Source organism: Myotis davidii, unplaced genomic scaffold (genome assembly GCF_000327345.1).
Source record: "Myotis davidii unplaced genomic scaffold, ASM32734v1 scaffold84, whole genome shotgun sequence".
In the NCBI taxonomy this organism is placed as follows: Eukaryota; Metazoa; Chordata; class Mammalia; order Chiroptera; family Vespertilionidae; genus Myotis; species Myotis davidii.
The window spans coordinates 531,155-540,906 of record NW_006295735.1 but is presented as its reverse complement, the minus strand read 5'-3'; the positions used below and the strand labels follow the sequence as shown (position 1 = coordinate 540,906).

The following is a 9,752-nucleotide window of genomic DNA, read 5'->3' as shown; positions in this document are numbered from 1 at the left end:
TAACAACATAATCTATTCATTGAAATGAGTGGTGTGCGACATGGGGCAGCCCTTTACGGCAACATTTGTCTCAGTTCTCCCACATGCAAAGGAACAGAAAGAAGAGCAATGATCAATAAAGGCCTATAGCAAGTAGATTTAAAAATTCTAACAACAATCAATGCATGTAAAGTCTTCACTAGACTTGGTATTAAAAATGTTTAAGCATTATCTCTAAAAAGAATAAAAACCTCCATTAAATATGTGGCAATGCTCCCAAATAAGTAAAGGAAAAGGAAAGGATAAAAAAGTTAATATGTATGTAAAAAGTCTTAACTTTATCACTACTTAAGTATAAACATTATGGCATTGGATAGTAAACTTGTCCCTTCTCAGGCTTACTACCAATGAAGACTATTTCTATGAATCTTTTGTTAAGTGTTGGACTACAGTATTATTTTTCATACTGGAGGCCCAGGGCACAGATTCGTGCATCATCGGAGATCCCTTGGCCTGGACTTCACCCTCTCTCAATCCGGTACCCCTCAGGGATGTCAGACTGCCAGTTTTGGCCTGACCCCTGCAGGCCAGGCCAAGTGACCCCACCAGTGTATGTACCCGTACACCAGGCCTCTAGTATGCATATAAGATCATTGGTTAATCTCCTCTAGATCTCCCTTCCTTCTGAGATTTGTCAGTCTGTTCCATGTTTCCATGACTCTGATTCTATTTTATCTATCAGTTGATATTGTTCATTACATTTCTTATCTATTTATTTTTATTTTTAGATTCAATTGTTGATAGATATGTATTTATTGCCATTTTATTGTTCATGTTTTTAAACTTTTTTTCTTCTTTTTCTTCCTCTTCTTGAAGAATACCCTTTAACATTTCATGTAATACTGATTTGGTGGTGATGAACTTCTTTAGCTTTTTCTTGTCTGGGAAGGGCTTTATCTGGCCTTCAATTATAAATGACTAGAGGCCCAGTGCACAAAATGTGCACTTAGGAAGGGTCACCTCAGCCTGGCCTGCACCCTCTCACAGTCTGGGAGCCCCTGCCCACACCGGGGCTCCACGATGGGTCGACCCAAAGAGGGAGTCCCCTCCTACCTGCCACAGTGCTGCTGCTGGGTAGCCTGGACTTCCCTTGTTGGGGCAATCGATCGCGCTCTACAGAGGGAGGCCCTGCCCACTCATCACAGCCTGCTGGTCAGTGGCCTGGGCCTTCCTCTGTGGGGCAATCATGGGGTGATGGTGGGGTCCCCAACCAATCACATCGCACTGTCTTGGCTGGCCTGGCGCCAGTGGGTGTCATAGCATGGTCATTCAGATTGTCATTCCACTGTTTGGCCTTTCGGTCATTTTGCATATTATGCTTTTATTATTATAGATAGCTTTGGTGGATTGAGTAATCTTGGTTGTAGGTCCTTGCTATTCATCACTTTGAATATTTCTTGTCAATCCCTCCTGGCCTGCAAAGTTTCTGCTGAGAAATCAGCTGATAGTTGTATGGGCATTCCCTTTTAGGTAACTAACTGCTTTCTTTGTGCTGCTTTTAAGATTCTATATTTGTCTTTAAACGTTGGCATTTAATTGTGATGTGTCTTGGTGTGGGCCTCTTTGGGTTCCACTTGTTTGGGACTCTCTGTTCTTCCTGGACTTGTAAGTTTATTTCTTTCACCAGGTAGGGGAAGTTTTCTGTCATTATTTCTTCAAGTAGGTTTTCAATATCCTGCTCTCTCCCCTCTCCTTCTGGCACCAACATAATGCGAATGTTGGTACACTTAAAGTTGTCCCAGAGGCTCCTTACACTATCTTCACATTTTTGGATTGTTTTTCTTTTTGCTCTTCTGATTGGGTGTTTTACTTTTTAATATATTTTTATTGATTTCAGAGAGAAGGGGAGGGAGAGATAGAAACATCAATGATGAGAGAGAATCATTGATCAGCTGCCTCCTGCATGCCCTCCACTGGGGATCGAGCCCACAAGCTGGGCATGTGCCCTTGACCAGAACTGAACCCAGGACCCTTCAGTCTGCAGGTCAACGCTCTATCCACTGAGCTAAACCAGCTAGGGCTGATTAAGTGTGTTTTTGTTTCTGCATATTCCAAATCATTGATTTGATTCTTATAATCCTCTACTCTACCATTGATTCCCTGTAAATTATTCTTTATTTCAGTTAGTGTATGCTTAATTTCTGACTGATCCTTTCTCATGTCTTTGAAATTCACACTAAGATCCTCAAAAGTCTCACTTAGTCCCTTGAATAGCCTTATGATCATTTTATCTGATCATAAATTAAGAGATTAATTAATGACTTAATTTAGCTCTCATTAAGTTCCTTGAAGGACCTTATGACCATTGTTTTGAGCTCTGTATCCAGTAGATTGCTTGCACCCATTTCTTTCAGTTGTGACATGTTTCTTTGTCTCCTCATTTTGGCTGCTACCCAGTGTTTGTTTCTATGCCTTAGGTAGAGTTGCTATGTCTCCTGGAATTGGTAGAGTGGCCTTGTGTAGTAGGTGTCCTGTAGGGTTAGTGGCTCAGTTTCCCAGTCACCTGGGTTGTGTGCACAGTCTTGATGTAGTTGATTGCTATTGGTGTTGCTGGGAGGAATTGACCTCCAGGCCAATTAGCTGTGAGGACCAGCTGTGACTACAGTGAAATAGCTGCACACATGCTGTGTAGGAGACATCCCTATGGAGCAGAATTTGCTTAGTGGAGCTGTGGTGCTCACTGAGTCTGACCCTCGAGTGTGTAGCATGTGGATGTGTAGAGTTGTAATCTAGTATGGCCTGAAGCTGCCCACTGGTACACTGGCTCTAGGATTTCTGGAAGATGCAAAGTCAGCCACTGCCTGAGGCCACCAGTTAGGAGCTACAGAGAGATCTGCAGATGTCTGCTACTTGTATTGGGCTTGGAAGTGCCAGGGGAGGCTCAGCTGTGAAGCAAGGCAGGCTGATGCTAGTGCCAGGTATTGGGCCTTTCATTGATAGGTTTGGGGCATGTTGATGCCAGCTGCTGCTCGTTTGAGTGATTTTAGCAAAGTCTGAAACCTAAGCCTGGACAGGCCATTCATATGTAAAAGCCACTGCAAACAGCAATGGGTGAGGCTGCAAATTAGATGGGACAGGGTCTCAAGGAATCACCAGGGTGGAGGGGACAGTGTGGGACACATTGATGGCAGCTCATATACGGCTTCCAGTCAACTGTGCAATGGGTGAGGTCCCAGCACAGTAACAATGACTTCTGTGAGCACTCCTATCTGGGAGAAAGCTGTCCCCGATTTCCTGCCTTGATGCTAGACAATCCAATCCCTTCCTGTATGTCCTGGATCCCCCAAAGTCACTGCCTGACTCTGGAGCTCAGAGAAAACAGACTGTGTAAGTTTGTGCACAGGCCCTTTAAGAGGAACTGCTTGGGTCTCTAGCACCCTCTGTGTCACTCAGTCATAATCCCCACTGGTTTTTACAGCATGAAGTTACTTTTCCCAGCTCTGGGACACTGGGCTGGGAATCTAGTGTGTGGCTGCGACTCCTTGCTTCTCATGGGAGATCTCTGCAGCAAAGAAATCCCTCCTGATTATAAAAACATTACAGGCTGGTTTTGGTCCACCCTGTTCAATGCCTTCACCCTTCCTGCCAGTCTCAATATTCTTTTTTATTTACTTCTCCAGTTATAGGACTTTTATTCAGCCAGATTCAGGCTGTTCTGAATGATGGTTTTCTGTATTTTAGTTGTAATTTTGATGTGGTTGTGGGAGGTGCTGGGTACCTGCATTTAACTACCCACCATCTTGGTTCCCTTTGATCTCTAAATCCAATAGCATCTTCTTAATCCCATTAATCTATTGTCAGCATCAATCTAAAGGAAGCAAATGACTCATCATTTTTGTATTAGGAAAAGCAATGTAACAGGAAGTCAAAAGACCTGAGTCTTACGAATCAGCTGTGTGACCTTTGCCAACACACAACCTCCCTGAGCCTCCATTCCTTTATCTGAGGAGTTGAACTAAATCTCTAAAGTCACTTCTAAGTCTCCATGTGTCAAGTCCCAGAAGACTATCACATGACAACCATGGCCTGTTACAAATATCTCCCCCCAAGTGACTACTATGACTATATGGGTGTTCTGTGTGTGTGTGTGTTTTTTTGAGGGGGAATGTTGAAAATATTCTAAAATTAGATTATGATGATGGTTGCACAATTGTATAAATATACTGAAAACCATTGAATTGAACATGCTAAATGGGTGAATTTATTTTTTATTTTTGAAATTATGGTAAAATATGCATAATATAAAATTTACTATCTTGTATGTTCTTCGGTGCACAATTCAATGGCATGGTCAGGAAGAGAGAACAGGTGGGCCAAAACCTAGACTAGAGGGAACGAGTACAGGGAGGGGAAGTGGCTGAAATTCAGAATGCTTCATGGGAGTGGGGCAGGAGTAGGATAAGAAAAGGTCAGGAGAGAGAAACTAGAGGCCGATCACTAAGGACTTTGCAATTTAGGTTTGCAAATTAGTTTGGATTTACTCTGACAGCAAATGGAAGCCACTAAAAGGTTTTAAACTGGGGAATGTTGTGATAAGATTTGTTTTGATAGAAGGATGGAAAACGGTCTCTGAATTCCAACAGTATATTTTGTCTATATTTTGGGAGTTAGTTGTCATCTGTACAACCTCTTAGATTCAGATAATTTAAAAGTGCTTGAGGGGTCTTGGAGATGATCAAATCTCAAATATTCATTTTACAGATCAGGCAGCTACCAGTTCAATAGGAGATCAAGCTGACTCCTAATATAGAGCTTGTCCCACTATCTACTCTCCTACCAACAAACTTCTACAAAACCAAGGAGGACTATTAATCACTCTACTGCATAATATATTCAACCCAGTATGTATTTTCTCTTTTATTTTTAAAGTAAAAAGTAATATCAATGATATAGAAATTCTAGAATCTAAACTTGCTGTCATGACCAAGGAGTTTTAAGGGTCTTTGTATCCTCAAAGCTTAGCATGGTGAATTAATAACACCCAAGAAACCTTGCCAATAGTGCATTACAGAGATGAATCTTTTAAGGTTTTTCCCAGTTCTGTGATTCTGTGAAGTCAGGAATTATCTTTCATTATTATGTTCAGATCTAGAAGTGTATTTCATGAGCACAAAAATGATATTCAAGGCTTCGCTCATTTGTTTTCCCATGACTAAATTAAGGAATGGAAAAGAAAACTATTTTTATGTGAAAAGGAGTTCATTTTTGAAAAAAATAAGAGTTATATTTTTAATGGTAACAAGTTTTAAGCAATTTTTGTGTGTGCAAATATTCAACAATGGACGTTGTGCAATTTAAGTTCATAGGCCATCAGAAAAGTAATAACTTTTGTGTTTGCCTCTTGCTGGCATCCCATAATGCCTTCCTTCATGACATGACCCCACTTTTGCTGACACTTTTGAATCAGCCAATGCTCAAGCTGGAAGGGATTTACATATGATGTCATCTCCCTCTTTTTGAACAAATGAGGAAATAGAAACTTCTTGAGCAACAGCCATGTTTTCTCTGTAATTTTCAAGAGTACATGAGAATGAGTTGCATCTAAAATGTTCTAAGAAACAAAAAGACAGAATTATTCCTACTGGCTTTATGAAATTGTTACATAATTTTATCTTTAAATGACAAATATCCCAAATAAATATACATTGTATTATCAAATTGATATCCTAAAACACAATCAATATTCTTGTTTTTTATTGTCTCACCATAATAGGGTTAGTCAATGAAAGAAAAAAAAATTTTGAATACCCAGAGTAATAAAATTCAACCCAATTAAATTAAAAAAAAACCCACACAATTATATAAGCATATAAATGGAGGCAAAAGAATTCTCCTCAACACTAATCTTGTGGCATGAACTATAAATTCTGTTTCTTCAGCCTTAATAACCTTCACCATAGTCATTTTTTATACTAGTTTTTTTTATTGATTGATTGATCCATTATTACTTCACATTGTTCAATTGTGTTTTTCTATTCACCAAGGGACTAACTTTACTGTTTATCAATAAACATATTATGCATTATATTAACATTTAAGAGCCGAATAAGGAATCAAGTAGAGATTTCTCCAAAACCTTGTGCTTGCCCTTGAAGCCTTGCAATGTTTCACATTGACAGGGCAGTCACCACAGTTGGAGAGTGGCCTCTGTTGATGCTGATTCAGTACTTAAGTCAGGCCTTATTGGGCAACTGCCTATATGGTTGAATTTCATGGCCTTGTTCCCTAAACTGAATAATCCAGTTAGCTGTTGCCTTCTCCAGCATGCCTGTTAGAGATTTCACAGAGAAGCTGCCTAACAGTCTCATAAGGGTAACAGCAGGAAGAGAGCCAACTGCTCTGTTTGCCTGGGCATCTAGTCCACCATGCCAGGAGCTTGCAGATCAGATTACTGTATCATCTTTTGTGGGGGGACTCAGACATGATTAATTTATCACAATGACAACCTTTGACTTAAAAGAGAAAACCTGAAATGAACTTAAATCAACAGATTCTAGTGAAAGAGAAGCGGGGGGGGGGGAGCGAGGAATACCCTATTAGTTATGAATGTGGGCCCTGGATTTAAATTACTATATGGGTAAAACTGGGTGACTTACTCAATTTTTTCATAAAAAAAAAACACTCCGAAAAGTTGAGTATATTTAGAATATTACACTAAAATATACACATTTAAAACAAAACTCTTTCTTGCACAAAATAAGCTCTCAATAGTAAGCTACTATTATAATTATCATAATGAAGTGGGACACAGTGGTGGATGCTTCGCCTGTTGCTTGTGTAGGTCTGTCTCACACTATTTTCCTGCTATGCTAACATTTTCATATGTGACAGTGACAGAACTAAACCAACTTCTCTTCAGGCATGTGTTTTCAGCTATTTGTTTATGCTCAGCTCAAATCTTTCTCCATTTGTCTGCCTTTTTTATGGAGACCAAAGGAACCATGTTTATGCAAAGGTTGTGAAATTTATGAAAAGGTTGTTCACCTCATGGCTAATAATGTAAAGTGAATTGAACATGGAATTTGAACTCTAAACTGTGACCTCATGGCCTCTTACTTCACAGAGAAAAGGAATAAATTCTTTCTTTTTTGTTAGAGAGAGAGAGAGAGAGAGAGAGAGAGAGAGAGAGAGAGAGAGAGAGAAAGGCAGACAGAGAGAGATGGGTGAGAAACACCGATTGCTTGCCTCCTGTACACACATAACTGGGGATCAAACCCACAACCTGGGTATGTGCCCTGACCTAGAATTGAACTTGCCACCTTCTGGTGTATGGGACAGCACTCCAACCAACTGAGCCACACCAGCCAAAAAAAGGAGTCAAGTAAGATATCTCACAAATTTGTATCCAGTCCCTAACTCGTTAGCATCCACACTTATTTTTATCTCATCACCCTCCTGCTTTAGGGGAAGCCCTAGCAACCTCCTTCCAAGATTCAGCTCTCTTACCTGCCTAGGAGCCACTTCTACTGTCTCAGAACCTTGTTGCAACAAACACTGTCCTTCTCTCTCTTACTTCTTCTGCCTCTCCTGTCCCGAAGTTCTTCTATTTAGGGTGACCATATAATATGCCGTCTTAACCAGGAAAAGTCAAAGGAAAAGGAGCACTATAAATAATTCCTCAGCCCTAGCCCATGTTGCCTAATGGATAGAGTGTTGGCCTATGGACCAAAGGGTCCCCAGTTCCTTTCTGGTCAAGAGCACATACCTTGGTTGCAGGCTCCTCCCCAGCCCGGGCCTGGTTGGGGCTCCTGCAGGAGGCATCCAATTGATGTATCTCTCTCACATCAATGTTTCCCTCTCTCTTCCACTCTCCCTAAAAAATCAATGGAAAAATATCATCAGGCGAGGATTAACAAAAAAATAAAAAATAAGTAATTTCTCAGAAAAGCTGGGATGACCCCAGGGAAATTTCTCTTTATTGTGAAAATATGTCAAATCACTCCCATATTTTAAAAAAACAAACAAAAATATGGGCTCATTTCTCAGTGCTCTTTTCTATCTCTTACCCCGTCTTGTTTCTCCCTCAACATCAGCTTCTTTAAAGTACAGGGGACCATGTCCCATAAAATCCATTTAACCTCCACTCAGGACTCTGCATAAGGCTGTGCTGGTTGTATACCTCACAGCTCAAGAGGAGTGACTCCTATCATAATTGGAGTTGTGCGATGCACAATTATCCCAACCACACATGGATGAGTGGATAGGGAAGCCTTACCCACTCTGTCCCTCACACTTCACTCAAACTCTCAAGCTAAGATTTTTAACTGCCAAATACCATGGACACATTTTAAGCCTCGTCATCCTCGATCAATTCTCAGAGTCCTTGGCATTACTGGCCATTCTCTTGCTCTTGGATAGGTCGGGAGTCAGACCTCATGGGATTGGATTCCAACTCTACCACTCATAGCATTGTGAGCAAGTTTACTTAATCTGTGTAAACTGGGAGCATCTCAACTGTAAAATATGGTTAATAAATAGTAATTTCTCCATGGAGTTGTTGTCAGGGCCTAATGAAATAGTTGCAAAACACTTAGCACAATGCCTAATACATATGTCACTCTAGAAATGCTCACTATCATTATATTTTTAAAAAAACTGTTTCTACAATATCTCTCTTTCCAAGTTTTCCAACCACCTCTTTGCTTCCTTTCCATCTTTTTCACTAGCTTCTATACTACATCTGATTCTTAATTGTTATCCTGTTTCCTTACCTAGGTATACTTTCTACCCCAGGGGATGATTGAAAACATTTAATAAAAAACTATATATGCAAAAGAGCTTTGTAACCTCTAAATCCCTCTATAAACATGAGGTGTTCCTAACAAAGTTTAATATCTTACCTGCTCCCTCCAACAGTGCTTCTCTGCCTGACTGCTCATTAAAATTCCCTGGAGGGAAGGGAATGAAGAATACCAATGGCTCTTCTTTCTCTCACCTTTGCTCTCCTCTTTGCTCTGCACACCCTCTGCTCCAGTGTCTTCAGATGCCCTACTGAACTGATGGTGTCCACTTTTATATCTCAAGTATAGACTGCTTCCCAGGACTCCAGCTCCATCCATCCCAGCAGTCCTGTTAGTCCTCTCTTCTGGAATGTCTCACAGCACCTCCAAAGTTAACTCATTACAAACCAAAGCATCACCTGCTTCTCCACCAAACCTCCTCCCCTCCCATGTTGTGCCTCCTTCTCCCCATGACCTGTTCTTGACTTTTCCCTAATCCCTCACTCAATACCCAAGCCCTACTGATTCTACCCTCTTAGTGTTTTTTTAAACCATCACCCACATTTCTGCCCCCATTCCTACAACCTTAGTTCATCTCTTCACAAGTTTTTCCTGGAACCAACTGCCACCCAGATAGCCTCCCCACATCTAGGCTTATATTCCATAATAAAATTGGAATATCAGAGGTTCCAACACATCTGTGCACGATGAGTTCTCAGTGATCTATGAAAAAAATGTTGAAAATAATGTTCTGAGTTTTCATAAAGCAATTTCTCCTCCAATGTAAATGTTCACCCTTTGTTTGGAGAGAATGTTCTTCCTGCTTTTAGGGTGTTAAAATAATTGCTTTTGAAGCAGTTGATAGTAGATCATCATCATTATTTTTTCTTTTTTACAAATTAGCATTCTATATTTGTCTCCAAATATTCTTAAAATTTTTTATCACACTGTATACTTTAAAATGAGCAGTTTATTATGCATTAACTGTACCTG

General features: G+C 40.4%; 1 long non-coding RNA gene across 1 annotated transcript in view; it reads left to right on the top strand.

The window, feature by feature from the left end:
* Positions 1 to 7,118, top strand: part of LOC107184179 — a 9,708-nt gene extending 2,590 nt beyond the window's left edge. Inside the window, exons 2-3 of the long non-coding RNA XR_001515010.1 lie at positions 4,741 to 4,880; positions 7,103 to 7,118. This is a non-coding gene — a long non-coding RNA (uncharacterized LOC107184179). The remainder of the gene's footprint in view (positions 1 to 4,740; positions 4,881 to 7,102) is intronic.
* The last annotated feature ends 2,634 nt before the right edge of the window (positions 7,119 to 9,752 follow it).